Source organism: Vanessa cardui, chromosome 14 (assembly GCF_905220365.1).
Source record: "Vanessa cardui chromosome 14, ilVanCard2.1, whole genome shotgun sequence".
Classification (NCBI taxonomy): Eukaryota; Metazoa; Arthropoda; class Insecta; order Lepidoptera; family Nymphalidae; genus Vanessa; species Vanessa cardui.
Genome location: NC_061136.1, coordinates 5545400 through 5560812, shown reverse-complemented (window position 1 = coordinate 5560812; position 15413 = coordinate 5545400). Strand labels below are relative to the sequence as shown.

Below are 15413 nucleotides of genomic sequence, written 5' to 3'. Positions count from 1 at the left end.
AAAAACACTGATAATTTTAAAGGTTTCTAATGTGATGTAGTAAAGAAACGCATTTTTTGCGATTACATTGCAAACGCTGGTTGACCCCTACAAGATAAATCAAAATGATAAACTACAATACTGTACACCTAAAAAAGTCCGCGATGGTATATTTCTTAGAGATAACCCACAATAAGCATTGTTATCCTTTAATTTTTACGACAGATAATGGCTGCTGTCGAAGCGGTTTTAAGCAACACAATGTTAATCCTTATACAATATGATCCTTTTAATGTAATTTTAATGCTTATTTTGCAAGATATTACAGATTTAAAATTTATTATTTGTTTACATAGCGGTTTATATTGTGTAATGAGAAAAAGCTATGACTTTTGTCTATAATTAATGACACTATGTAGTGTATTTGATATCAGTATTGCACCTGAGCGAAACCAGATCGTTAAGTTGTCATATTATGACGAATTTTTACTTAAGAAGTATTCCTAATAAAATTAAAAATACTAACAATAAATTAACGTTTAATTTAGTAATCTGGGAAGTATTATAAAATAAAATATATATATTTCGTTTAATTATAGAACATTATCTTAAAATTCAATCTCTCAGTAGGGGTTGGTTTGTTCAAGAAGTAGCTCGATTGAGGTCTACGCAAAGATATATGACATGACACTCATATTTACATACTGAGTTTAATGTAAGCCGTGGTATGTCAGATACCTATCTGACACACCACGGCTTTATAGATAACTAACTATTTATAGATAATAATTATATAAAAAAATAATGCGTGCTGTTATAGTTCCCTCTATAATGACATATAATATTTCGTCCTATTCGTAAAAAGATTGTAACATTACATACTAGCTGAACCGGCGGATTAAACTGAACGAAAGTCACAAAACCTTATCTATAGCACAAAACCTTCATACTCCTTTATTTTTAATTCAACCAATTTAAAAAATATCCTATGTCCCGGTACTCGAACTATCGCCTTAACGAATATCATCTAAACTGGTTCAGTGGTTAAGGCGTGAGGACAAACAGAGATTATTTTCGCATTCATAATATGAGTATGGATAGATTGATGATAACAAATCATGAACACGATGGAAATGGCTTTATATTTGTAGGCATATAATTTTGAAGGTATATGTAATTATTATTGACTGTACTGTATAATTTTAATGAGGATTTTCCTTTATGTCATATCATTTATGTAATTTGATGAAAAGTGACGGATGTAAAAGAGCGCACTATTTGATTTGACATCTACAGCTGGAACTCTTCAAAATGAGACGATAACCAATTTTTTACATGCAGCTCGTATATTGTCCCATGATCACTGAAAGATTTTTATACAAAATTTATATTAAGTATAACATGACGTATCTTCACATTGAATTAAACAAATGGTTAAGGCACTTCCCTCCTAATTCAAGTAGTCATTAAAAAATTAAATAAATATTGAACAACATTACATACATTACTCTGATCCCAATGTAAGTAGTTAAAGCACTTTTGACATGGAAAATCAGAAGTAACGACAGTACCACAACCAGACCCAGATCTAAGACAACATAGAAACTCATGAACTTTTTCTACACCGACTCGGCCGGGAATCGAACCCGGGACCTCGGAGTAGCGCACTCATCAAAACCGGTGTACACACTACTCGACAGCGGAGGTCGTCAAATTGGAACGCTTCACAGATTATAGTTATATTGATATATATAGCCTATATACCTTTTCAATTTTATATAATAGTAAATACAATAACAACAACAGCCTGGGAATTACCCACTGCTGGGATAAGGCCTCCTCTCTCCTTCAGGAGAAAGTTTGGAACATATTCCACACCTTCTCCTCAAGGCTGCGCTGTTCCAATGCGGGTTGGTGGAATACACATGTGGCAGAATTTCTATGAAATTAGACAAAAGTAGGTTTCCTCGCGATATTTTTCCTTCACCGCCGAGCACGAAATCATCGGTTAAGATGCACACGTTCTAACCACTGGGCCATCTCGGCTTTAGGGAATACATAACTATAATATTATATTATTCATGTATTTTCCCTATTCTTTTAAAATTGGTATCATGCTCGATGATCAAATAAATTATTTAGACGCATAATTAAGAATTATTGTTTCATATTTCTAAGCATATAATTTTGCAGATAGAATTATTTTCTATACTTTATAATTTCGATGAGGATTTTCCCTGATCCTATTTTAATTGTAGATATATACGACAAGGGGAATTCTAATAGATCATATAAACAGTTTAAATATAATGCCTGACTTTGCATGGGTAAATTTGCTTCATAATATATTTATCATCGAGGTTTTATAAAAAACCTTCAAAGACAAACCGAAAAGTAGATATTATCTATTACTGATATATGTGAAAGAGGGAGACAGAGAGAGAGAAAGAAAGAAAGAGACAGCTCTACAAAGTTTTCTTGAACCAATTATCATTTTCAAAGGGTTAGTTTCTCTATAGCAATATTGATATTGTAAGCAACTATATTCAGATAATTATGCAACATGTAAATTAAGCGGGTATACAACCTATGCCCGCTTTCAGTATAATTTATTACAAAAACAAACAACATACCCAAACAACATATACCTGCTATAATATTAGTATAATTACATACGGAGTCTCGGCAGATGTTTTTTTTATCATTACACGTTTTATATAAATAAAAGGCAAGAAACGTTTCTATCATTGCTGTTTTAACTGAGTAGCTGTAACCATGACATACGTGTTTGTATTTGCGACTGTGCTTCTTATGTCTTTTGTTGCTGCTGTGCCAACGGATAAAGAAACCCCTTTAAGTAAGTATAATTTCACATAAATACGTGATAGTGTGTATGTGCTCTTGAAATACCCGACGTAAATCTAGACATATGAGATCAAGTTAAAAGACAATACATTCGCGAAGGTTTGATTTGTCAAAGCGTTTGTTTCCAAACAATACAGAATTCGACAAAATGCACGAAAACGAAATATAATTTTGATAATGGAACCTTTATAACGAATGAATTATTATTTGATTTACGAGGCGGAGCGACGTTAGACTGATTGATACAAAAAAAATTAAATAAGATTCACATAAGATAAATATTGAGAATTAAGACAATATATTTTAAGACTTTTGGTAAATTTCATTAAGACAGAGTGCATGTTTACTTTGATGAAATTGGTAAAACTATAATTAAAAATATCCGATCTTGTATATAAATTATGTAAATATTTAAATTAAAATGGAAGCGGTAAGTTTTAATAACTCATCGAATTAATAAAATAATTAAAACGAATTGAAAAAAAAATGACTTTTTAAGCATATTCGAATGTTGTCGGTTTATTTTTGTTGACCAACATTTGTCTATCATCAAAATAAAAAAGATTAAATTTGATATTGGAATAACATAAGATTCGAATTATAAACTGTTTGGGTAGTTCAAATTACGTCACAGAGCTTCGTTCAAGCTCGTCTGAAACACTCATACATTATTTCTTTTTGAGTAATGTCAGTTTTGTAATAAATAACATTTATTATAAAGTTTTTACCGTAAATGTTACGTCGTTAATGACATAACGTTACGTTTTTTATCGATGGATAATTTTTTAATTCTTGAATTAAGTTATTCTTTATTTTTTATTTAATGTTTTTTTGTCTTGACACTAATATTAAATTTTAAAACAAGCTTGTTTAGTTCGTAATAAATATAATAAATCGGAAACAAAAAGGATCCAATTATAGCTGATGCTGCTGTCTCATTCGGAAGTCACATATAAAACGAAAGTATACAATGTGAATGCAATAAAAAAGTTCATTTATTACCTACGAACAAACGGTTTGTAATACGTTCCATGGAGCACTAGGCAGAATTAGGCCATATTATTTCTTGTCCTGCTTTACGACAGAATGAAAACAGTATTACAAAAGGTCTTCTCTCATAAAATGTGACAACTTCCTTTTATCTTCCCAGGCTGTCCAGCAAATGAAGAGTATTACAGATGTTCTCTCGCTAAATGTGTCAAGACTTGCGAGGAATTGATAAATCAACCGCCGTGTCCAAGTATATCTGACGATTGCTTTTCGCCATCCTGCGAGTGTAAAAATGGGTTCTTGAAAAACAGTGATAGCATCTGTGTGCCTTATTCAGAATGTTCAATGTCAAATAAAACATATATCAACATTTTATTTATTTTGTTCATATTAATTTCCCTGTATAAAATGCACCACACATGCAAGAGAAAGATTTATACATGTACAATATAGTGGAGTACACTGATAATTTTAGAGGTTTCTAATGTGATGTAGTAAATGAGCACATTTTCAACCGACTTCAAAAAGGAGAAGGTTATCAATTCGTCTGTATGTTTTTAAAATTTTTATTTTTGTTATGTTTGTTTGGATACGCAATTATTTTTTTTACTTTTTAGTGCATATTTATTGGTTTTAAAATAGTGTTTTATTTGAAGTCGGTTTTTCTTTTTGTTAAAATGTTTATTTATTTATGCGCTTAAATTGCAAACGCTAGTTGAATCCTACAAGATAAATCAAAGTGATGTACTTCAATACAGTAAACCTTAAATTTTTTTATAAAAAGTCCGCGATGGTATATTTCTTAGAGATAACCCACAATAAGCATTGTTATCCTTTAAGTTTTACGACAGATAATGGCTGCTGTCGAAGCGGTTTTAAGCAACATTGTTAATCCATATACAATATGGTTTTAATGTTATTTTAATGATTATTTTGCAAGATATTACAGATTTAAAATTTATTATTTTTTAAATAGCGGTTTATATTGTGTAATGAGAAAAAGCTATGACTTTTGTCTATAAGTAATGACATTCTGTAGTATATTTAATATGAGTATGCCACCCGAACGAAGCCGGGGCGTTTATTTTGTCATATTATTACAAATTTTTACTTAAGAAGGATTCCTAATAACATCAAAATACTAACAATAAATTAACGATTAATTTAGTAATATGTATATTTAATTTAAATATGGAACATTCTCTGCAAAATTCCACTTCTCTTTAGGCTGTGGTTTATTCAAGGAGTAGCCTGGTTGAGGTCTACGCAACGACATAGGACATGATACTCATATCTACACACAGAGTTTCGTGTAAGCGGTTTACCTATCTGCCATACAATTTTTAACTCTTCATAGATAATAATTATATTAAAATAATAATGCAGTGCAAGTATAGTTCCATCTATAGTGACATATTATATTTCATCCTATTCGTAAAAAGATTGTAACATTACATACTAGCTGAACCAGCGGATTAAGCTGAACGAAAGTCACAAAACCTTATCTATAGCACAAAACCTTCATACTTATTTCATCATGATTTTTAATTCAACCAATTTAAAAAATATCCTATGTCCCGGTACTTGAAATATTGCTATACCGAATATCATCTAAACTGGTTCAGAAGTTTAAGCGTGAGGACAAACAGAGATTATTTTCGCATTCATAATATGAGTATGGATAGATTGATGATAACAAATCATGAACGCGATGGAACAACAACAACAACAACAACAGCTTGTAAATTCCCACTGCTGGGCTGAAGGCCTCCTCTCCCTTTTTAAGGAGAAGGTTTGGAACATATTCCACCACGCTTTTCCAATGCGGGTTGGTGGAACACATGTGGCAGAATTTCTATGAAATTTGTCACATGCAGGTTTCCTCACGATGTTTTCCTTCACCGCTGAGCACGAGATGAATTATAAAGACAAATTAAGCACATGAATCAGCGGTGCTTGCCTGGGTTTGAACCCGCAATCATCGGTTAAGATGCACGCGTTCTAACCACTGGGCCATCTCTGCTGGTCATGGAAATGGAAATGGCTTTATATTTGCAGGCATATTATTTTGAAGGTAATATGTAATTATTATTGACTGTACTGTATAATTTTAATGGGGATTTTCCTTTATGTCATATCAATACAAATGTTTACAGCACGAGCAACAGGAAACTTTGTATAGTACGACACAACTTAGATGTAGCATCGGCATATTCAATAAAACCGATTACTGCCGATTTATACAACCAATAGAAGTAGCTCCCTATCGCGCCATTCGACGCTATTCGTCGCTATAGACTCTCGCGTCAGTTCAACTCGAGATTGCAAGTGCATGTAAATTGACGTGTCAAATTAACGAATATATTAGGTCATATAATATTACAAGTTTATATTATAAATATTGATAATTTGGGATAGCATACTTAATTTGCATGTGATCGGTTTTACAAATCCGATGCTACATCTAAGTTGTGTCCTAGTATACCACGAAGATATATTTGTATGGGTAAAGTTTTATTAAAAATATTTTTATGTGTAATATCTTTTATCTCCCTCTACTGTAATATGTGGGAGCAATTTGATGAAAAGTGACGGATGTAAAAGGGCGCGTTATTTGATTTGACATCTACAGCTGCAGCTCTTCAAAATGAGACGATAACCAATATTGTACGTGCAGCTATCGTCATATGATCACTGAAACAAATACTGCGTACTCTATTAATATTTAAGATTTTTATACAATACTAGCTGACCCGGCAAACTTCGTACTGCCATAATCGAAATGCTTAAATTGGTCCAAATGTGATGTGAATAGAAACCATTGCACGCAGCGAAACGGGTGATATGAACTTAAACAATAAATAATTGATACTTACATTAAAAACGACACTGTCAATAATTTTTTCTATTTTTTCAATGACACAGGAATCATGTTGCGTGATAAATTGCCATGTTGCTATGATTAAGTCCTTACAACATAAAGTTTGCAAAACCATTTAGTATAAACTCCGGAATAAGGTGCGGGAGGCGAGGGGTTGTTTCGACCAATCAGTGGGGCCTAAATGGTAAATTAGTTGCGACATGCCTGCGCGCCGCACTGTGTGTTGTTTCTCAGTAATTGCTAAAAATATATTCGTTGATTTACTTTCAACTTTTTAGTGTTTTGGAAAACACTGATACGTCTCTACTTGTTCTGTAATTATGATAAAATTACTCTTTCGTTTATCAAATATACATACTTCTTTCGATTGTAAAGTGTGATTAGAGGTTATGTTGAGCGTTTGGAAATTGGCCGTCATTTGTTTGATATTTGGCTTTCTGGGTAAAGTGTGCGTGGGTAAGTGAGCGCATGCGCACACTTATAACATCATCATCATCATCATCAGCCCGTTCAGATATTCAGCTCCTGCCTGCCTCCTTGGGTAAATCGTCACTCCACCGTGCCTGAGGACGTCCTACACGATGTTTGCCAAGATGCGGTCTCCACTCTAGAACACGTTCTCCCCAACGGTTATCGGTTCTACGACAAATATGGCCAGCTCACTGCCACTTCAGCTTACTCATCCGGTGGGTTATGTCGATGACTTTGACGGATCACCTCATTTCTGATGCGATCCCTCAGAGAAACGCCGGGCATAACCCTTTTCATAACTGAGCGACTTTAAACTGGTGGACCAGCCTTATCGTGAGTGTAAGTGAGTGAGTGAGTAAGTGAGTGTTTCGGCTCCGTATGTCATGACGGGTAAGACGCACTGGTTGAAGACTTTCGTCTTATGACACTGTGGGATCGACATTGTAAAGATTCGACGTAACTTCCCAAACACTGCCCAACCCAGCTGAATTCTTCTATTCACCTCGTCCTCAAGGTTGTTTCTACCTAATCGCAGTGTCTGCCCGAGGTAGACATACATATCTTTGAACAACTTCGAGGACGGTTCATTAAAAATGATCTTGGTTTTATCCAAGTTTATCCTTAGGCCGATACGCATAGAATAATCAGCTAGCTCGTTCAGCATTTGTTGTAGGTCCTGCAGCTTTTATGCCACGATCACGATGTCGTCTGCGAACCTCAAGTGAGAGATGTATTCGCCATTGATGTTGATGCCACGTCCTTTCCAGTTCAGCACCTTGAACATATGTACATAAAATTGATCTGATAGACAGTAAACAATTGAAGTTAGTTAAAATTAAGGTTATTTTGTCCCTCCTAAACATGTACCTATAAAGATATAACTATTCTTTCAATTTGATTTCTGTATAACGGGGACAACATCAAATGTTTGACAAAGTAGGGATGACCCATGTTACAAAAGCATGATTATGGCGTTGATAATGATCAATACCGAACATTGATACTTGATGTTTGTGGAGCTCTAAACATCGAAGTTAATCGATAACATCGGTATTTTTTTGGCGACTGGAAGAAATTATTAAAATCGAGAAATAGATGTAACGAACTCATATGTAGCTCACCGCATAGACCTTTTATCATATTTTTAACGACAATGTGAAATAACTCAATATCAGGATCAAGAGTTTCATCGGGAATTTCAGTTGATATAAGGTTATCGATTTGATCCGGGGTAATTTTATGTACCAGCCAAATTAATACATGTGCATGCGGAAATCCCCTTTTTTGACATTCAATGTTGTACAAATGGCAACTCACCTCTCCAAATATATATTATTTTATAAGTGCTTTCAATTTTTGCCGAAAAACACGTGCTTTAATGTCATGACTGTCAGTTGTCAATTCTTCTTCAAATAAATTGTTTTAATATTATCCCACTGAGGATTACATGTAACTATAATGAATAGATACGATCAACTATTTTTCGTACATAAGAAATTGCGTCCTGTGCATATTCGCTCATATGCCGTGGGCAACCAATAAATGAAGATGGCAATATAGTCAACCGCCCGATGTCATTTGCATTAGCATCATTCGCTATCGCATCTTGCAATTGAATATATTCTTCGGATCTTAATTTTGCTCGGTTGAAACGAAAAAAAATTAAAACGTTCAGCTTCTATTTTAGCATACGTATCAACGATGTACTGATGATACAGTTTACCACATCTCGAGATATAATTTTGTGCTTGTTGACGAACCATCAATCGATGCGAATAAAAATTCATGGCAGTAACTTTATTCTGTATATTTAGACATGAAAATAAATGCAAACACTGCACTTTTAAATAATAAATTGAAATAAGACGTATTACCTATTGAAACTGGTGGATGAGTGTACTCATTTTTTAATTAATACTTACTTTTAATTTAACAGCACAATTCCTCGTCTGAAAAATCTCCAATAACAAAATGACCCGCCATTTATTGAATTCATTTGTTACAAAAAATGTGATAAATGAAGAACCACTCGACCGATTTTGAGCAAACTTCACATAAACCACCTACTGAATAGTCCAAACAAACCCTGAAAATTTAGTTTGGATAGGTGACCCCGTTCTTGAGTTATAAAGTGACATCGAAAAATGCTACTTATTTTTCTAGAAATAGTTTCGAAAAATAGACTTAGCGATGTTATAAATAATGCAAAATCAATTTTAAAACATCAATGTTTTTTTTTCAATTCAAGACCAAAATTAGCCAAATCGGTCCAGCCGTTCTGGAGTTTTAGCGAGACTAACGAACAGCAACTCATTTTTATATATATAGATTTGTATTAAGTACAACATGACGTATCTCCACATTGAATTAAACAAATGGTTAAACCGCTTCCCTCCTAAATCAAGTAGATCAAAAATTAAATAAATATAGAACAACATTAGATACATTACTCTGATCCCAATGTAAGTAGCTAAAGCACTTGTGATATGGAAAATCAGAAGTAACGACAGTACCACAACCAGACCCAGATCTAAGACAACATAGAAACTCATGAACTTTTTCTACACCGACTCGGCCGGGAATCGAACCCGGGACCTCGGAGTAGCGCACCCATCAAAACCGGTGTACACACTACTCGACCACGGAGGTCGTCAAATTGGAACGCTTCACAGATTATAGTTATATTGATATATATAGCCTATATACCTTTTCAATTTTATATAATAGTAAATACAATAACAACAACAGCCTGGGAATTACCCACTGCTGGGATAAGGCCTCCTCTCTCCTTCAGGAGAAAGTTTGGAACATATTCCACACCTTGTCCTCAAGGCTGCGCTGTTCCAATGCGGGTTGGTGGAATACACATGTGGCAGAATTTCTATGAAATTAGACAAAAGTAGGTTTCCTCACGATGTTTTTCCTTCACCGCCGAGCACGAAATCCATTATAAACACAAATTAAGCACATGAATATTCACTGTTGTGGGATTGAGCCCGCAATCATCGGTTAAGATGCACACGTTCTAACCACTGGGCCATCTCGGCTTTAGTTAATACATAACATTAATATTATTATTTATGTATTTTCCCTATTATTTTAAAATTGGTATCATGTTTGATGATCAAACAAATTATTTAGACGTATAATTAAGAATTATTGTTTCATATTTCTAAGCATATAATTTTGTAGATAAAATTATATTCTCTATACTTTATAATTTCGAAGAGGATTTTCCCTGATGCTATTTTAATTGTAGATATATACGACACGGGGAATTCTAATAGATCATATAAAGAGTTATATAACTCTGTAAATATTATTTACAAGCCCCCATGCCTGACTTTACATGAATAAATTTGCTCCATAATATATTTATCAACGAGGTTGTATAATAAGCTTCCATAGACAAACCAAAAAGCAGATCTTTTCTATTACTGATATATGTGAAAGAGAGAGACACAGAGAGAAAGAAAGAAAGAGACGGCTCTACAGTTTCCTTGAACGAATTATCATTTTCAAAGGGTTAGTTTCTCTATAGCAATATTGATATTGTAAGCAACTATATTCCGATAATTATGCAAGATGTAAATTAAGCGGGTATACAACCTATGCCCGCTTTCAGTATAATTTATTACAAAAACAAACAACATACCCAAACAACATATACCTGCTATAATATTAGTATAATTACATATAAAATAATATACATACGGAGTCTCGGCAGATGTTTTTTTTACCGTTACACGTTTTATATAAATAAAAGGCAAGAATCGTTTCTATCATTGCTGTTTTAACTGAGTAGCTGTAACCATGACATACGTGTTTGTATTTGCGACTGTGCTTCTTGTGTCTTTTGTTGCTGCTGTGCCAACGGATAAAGAAACCCCTTTAAGTGAGTATAACTTCACATAAATACGTGATACGTGGGTATGTGCTCTCGAAATACGCGACGTAATTCGTAAGTCGAGTCATATGAGATCACTTCGTTTTTTTCTTCCTGCTATGACATTGACCTCGAGACAAGTGAATTCTTCTATGCCAGAAATTGAAACAATTGACGTATGCTTGAGGAATAGTGTTAAAACATTGTTGGGCGTAACTTGAAACGACGTAAGTCAAGGATCCTGCATTATGTATGTACGAAAACATTTAGTGGAAAATCATGTGTTACCGTGTGGGTTTTTCCCGTTGAATCTCTCGACAGCGTATCTATATATGACCTTCCTGTCACTAATGAGGGCAATAGAACGCAGTATAAACGTGCAAGGTTATAATATAGCTGAAGAGATTGACCCAATTTATAAAATGAGAATAGAGTTAGTGGTTAGAATGTGTATTTTAAACTAATAATTGAGGGTTCAGACCCATACTCATTACAAAACCCAGACACATATAGTAACAGTTCCATGCTCAATGTATATTACATTATTACTACATAATTATATGCAATATTTTGCCTAGCACACTCTCCTTCAATGTAATTAGGGGCAAAGATTAAATCAATATAAACAGACAGTGATAACCTTTACTGTAAATAAATATAATGGAAACGCTAAATATGAGAATATGAATAGAGTAGTTTTTTATCTCGAGTTTTTAAATCTTAATTTTATCTCATGTAAAAAACGTCATGTACACAAATAATAAAATAGGAGTGTCAGTTTCTAATACTAAAATAACCGCAATTTAAATAAATCTATGTATACACGGTATATACAAAATTAACATTTTTTAGTATCTTTTTTCTATCTGTCTTTTTAAATATAAAACAGTGCAAAAACATAATTATAATAACTTGTTCCGATTTGGTTATGGTTTCGCATAGTTTTTTTGTCTCGGTAATCCGACGGTTCCGCTTAAGATTACGGACTTAAACATATCTAGTTTCGATTAGCAAAATTTACAAATCACTTAATAATATTATAAGTGTCCCGTCCCGGCTTTGCACTGATGCAGCTCAGTAGTAATAAAATTTCCTACAAGTATTTTTTTAGAAACGTATCATTAGTACCAGATACCCATTACCTACCTATTTATAATATGCGTATAGATAAATCTGTGATACAAATTCCTTTTATGTTTTCAGGCTGTTCGGAAAATGAAAAGTATTACAAATGTTCTCTTGAAGTTTGCTATAAGACGTGTGAACATCTGAAAAGCCCACCGCCGTGTCCGAGTATCTCTAGCGACTGCTTTTTGCCATCATGCGAGTGTAAAAATGATTACTTGAGAAACAGCGATGGCGTTTGTATACCTTATTTGGAATGTTGAATGTCAATTGAAATTTTATGAAGATTTTATTTCAAACTAATGTATTTGGCAATTACACAAATCTGACATTGAAATTGACTTTCCTTTTCTAATCCATGATAAATTTGTATTAATTTATTTATGTTGTAATACATAAGCATACACGCGCACATAAATAGAAGAACATACTGATATAACAAGTCACATCTACCACAGCAAAGACAATAGTTACTTAGAAAATTATAATGACGTTATCAAAAATTAAAATCACAACGTAAATGTTACAGCTTGACTGACAACTCTCATTACTCAAGGTTATGTAAGGACTCTAGTGATACCATACTTATCAAATATCCAAATTTATTAATGCATTTAAAATTTAAAGATGTAGAAATAAACTCACATTCACACCTGAAATATGAAAGCATTGTGTTGCTTATTGTCAGTCGAGTGAAAAGGTAAAAATCTTTATACCAGTAAGAGAATGTTATCCTAAGCCGAAGCGCAAAAATTATTCTATTTGTATGATTTATACAATAACCATTTGCGAATTGATGGCGCTGAACAGTCTGTCGCTGATATTAGTTTTGATATGTATATTTTTTTTATATACATATACATCTACATACATCGATGATGTTATGTTTGTGAGCTGTTATTCTTGATATTTGTAAGATATTTATTTAAAATAGAATTTTCATCAAAATAAGCTTAACAATTAATAATTTAAGTTACAAAGTGATTCTTTGGCGAGATTTGTTCAACCACCTTAAACTAGAGTGACTCTCCTCTACTCTACTAGGAGAAGGACTGGAACTTATTCCTCTGCGCTACTCCAACGCGAATTGGTGGATATGTCACCGTCAGATTACAAAATTCGTTAGATTACAATTTGACGAGACAGATTGAAAACTGTCGAAATATTATGAAGTGTGAAATATGTTTGCAATTTAAAGTATTATTATTATTTTATTTAAATACACACGTGGCACAATTTGATTGAAATTGGCCGAATGTAATACTTGCGATGTTTTCCTTCATCTAAAAACATTAAATATAATTAAAAATAATAGAAAAATTATTGACTCGGTTTGATCTAACAATAGTCGGTTAAGATCCGCACGTTATTTATTTCCGAGTCACGACAGTACCACAGAATTTAAGGTATATTATTCTGTGACTCGGGTTAAGGTAACTTGTTTGTCCTTTGCTGAAACCTCTCAACGATGATCTCGGATAGCCGTCCCTTCGAACTATGTAGGTCTCGAAACATACTGCACCTGTGTTAATTCACATATTCGTTTGCTAATTTATTTTACATACATAAATATACATAAGTGGTCTATACCATCATTTATATTCGGGGTAAAGACAACCGTTATTAAATAATAAATATATTATATAATTAAATTTTAACACTTTATTCTTCATTTGAAATACTTAGATATTTTAAAATTTTATTGAAAGTTTTATTATTAAATTGAGAGTCGAGATGGCCCAGTGGTTAGAACACGTGCATCTTAACCCATGATTGCGGGTTCAAACCCAGGCAAGCACCACTGATTCATGTGCTTAATTTGTTTTTATAATTCATCTCGTGCTCAGCGGTGAAGGAAAACATCGTGAGGAAACCTGCATGTGACAAATTTCATATAAATTCTGCCACATGTGTATTCCACCAACCCGCATTGGAACAGCGTGGTGGAATATGTTCCATACCTTCTCCTCAAAAAGGGAGAGGAGGCCTTTAGCCCAGCAGTGGGAATGTACAGGCTGTTGCTGTTGTTGTTGTTAAAATTTCATATAGTAATTGTAATATGTTTCCTACATCATCTACGTTAACAAAGTCGCTTACCGCTGTCTGTCCCTATGTATGCTTAATTCGAGATCTAACTTTAAAATAACGCTACGGACGCTGATTTTTTTGTATTCGACAGGATTCGTTTTTATATGTAATACATGGATAATATAGTAAAGAAACTAGAAAATTTCTGTAGTAAATTTAGTATGAGCATATCATCCGTGCAAAGCCAGGACAGGTCGCTAGTATTAATATATATCAAGCATCGTAAAGGTGAACCACGGAGTCTTCTGAAATGTATTATTGTGCTCACAAATTTAACCTTCCAACGTACCGTAAATCGAGGTCGTTTTAAATCTTTTTCGCTGAAACATCTGAATATCCAAATACAGCCCAACACTATTTACATCCGAAGTGGACGAACATATGTCAAATGGAAATGTGCTCTATTTGCGGAATATATTTAGGTCACTTTTCGCTTGACATCTGAGTCATCTTGGTTTGATTATTCGATCGTAAGTCAAGTTAGCAACCCGGGATAAGCGCTTACTTCCCATTCGTAGAACCCCGACAGCAATAGATTCGGCTTATCTTGCATCAACGCTAACCACGAGGTCCTTTGTTTGTGTAGGCTTTAATCTTAATCAAAACGAAACAATACGGTCTAATTCTAAACTAACCAGGGTGATAGTAATTAAGAGAAAATATTTTCGTACACGATTCGCTCGGAAAACTTCGTGTGAAGTAGTTCAACTGTCCGTCGCGTGTGCGGTCGCTAATATTCGGGTTTCTAGAATAGTCCTGCCATAATATGTCCACTTACGCTGTTAAGAACTTATGTATTATTTATCTCGCTTATACATAATAAAAGATAAGATATAATTTTTCTAATAAAATTAATCAAAGCTGTGAGTCTTATTAGGAGTGTAATAAAGGCTTAATTATGTGTATATTGGAATTAATTTGCTGGATTTTACTTTATACTATTTTTCTAATATATTTTAAGCTACCGACCCGCTCCGGCCTCTCACGGGTTGCATTGCTGATACTAAATATACTACAGATTTGTTTATTTACGACATCATATTCGAAACTTCTAAAATTATCAGAGTTTTCTTTACTATATTTTCCAAGTATTATTTACAAAAACTTTCCTCTCGAATCACTCTATCT

The 15413-nt window shown here is 33.5% G+C and overlaps 2 long non-coding RNA genes across 2 annotated transcripts; both read left to right on the top strand.

The window, feature by feature from the left end:
• The first annotated feature begins 2345 nt into the window (after positions 1–2345).
• LOC124535244 lies at positions 2346–4202 on the top strand. Its single transcript, XR_006966799.1, has 2 exons — positions 2346–2836; positions 3995–4202. It is a non-coding gene; the product is annotated as an uncharacterized LOC124535244 (long non-coding RNA).
• Positions 4203–10725: 6523 nt separating this feature from the next.
• LOC124535211 lies at positions 10726–12534 on the top strand. The gene is made up of 2 exons (XR_006966794.1): positions 10726–11081; positions 12276–12534. It is a non-coding gene; the product is annotated as an uncharacterized LOC124535211 (long non-coding RNA).
• Positions 12535–15413: the final 2879 nt, after the last annotated feature.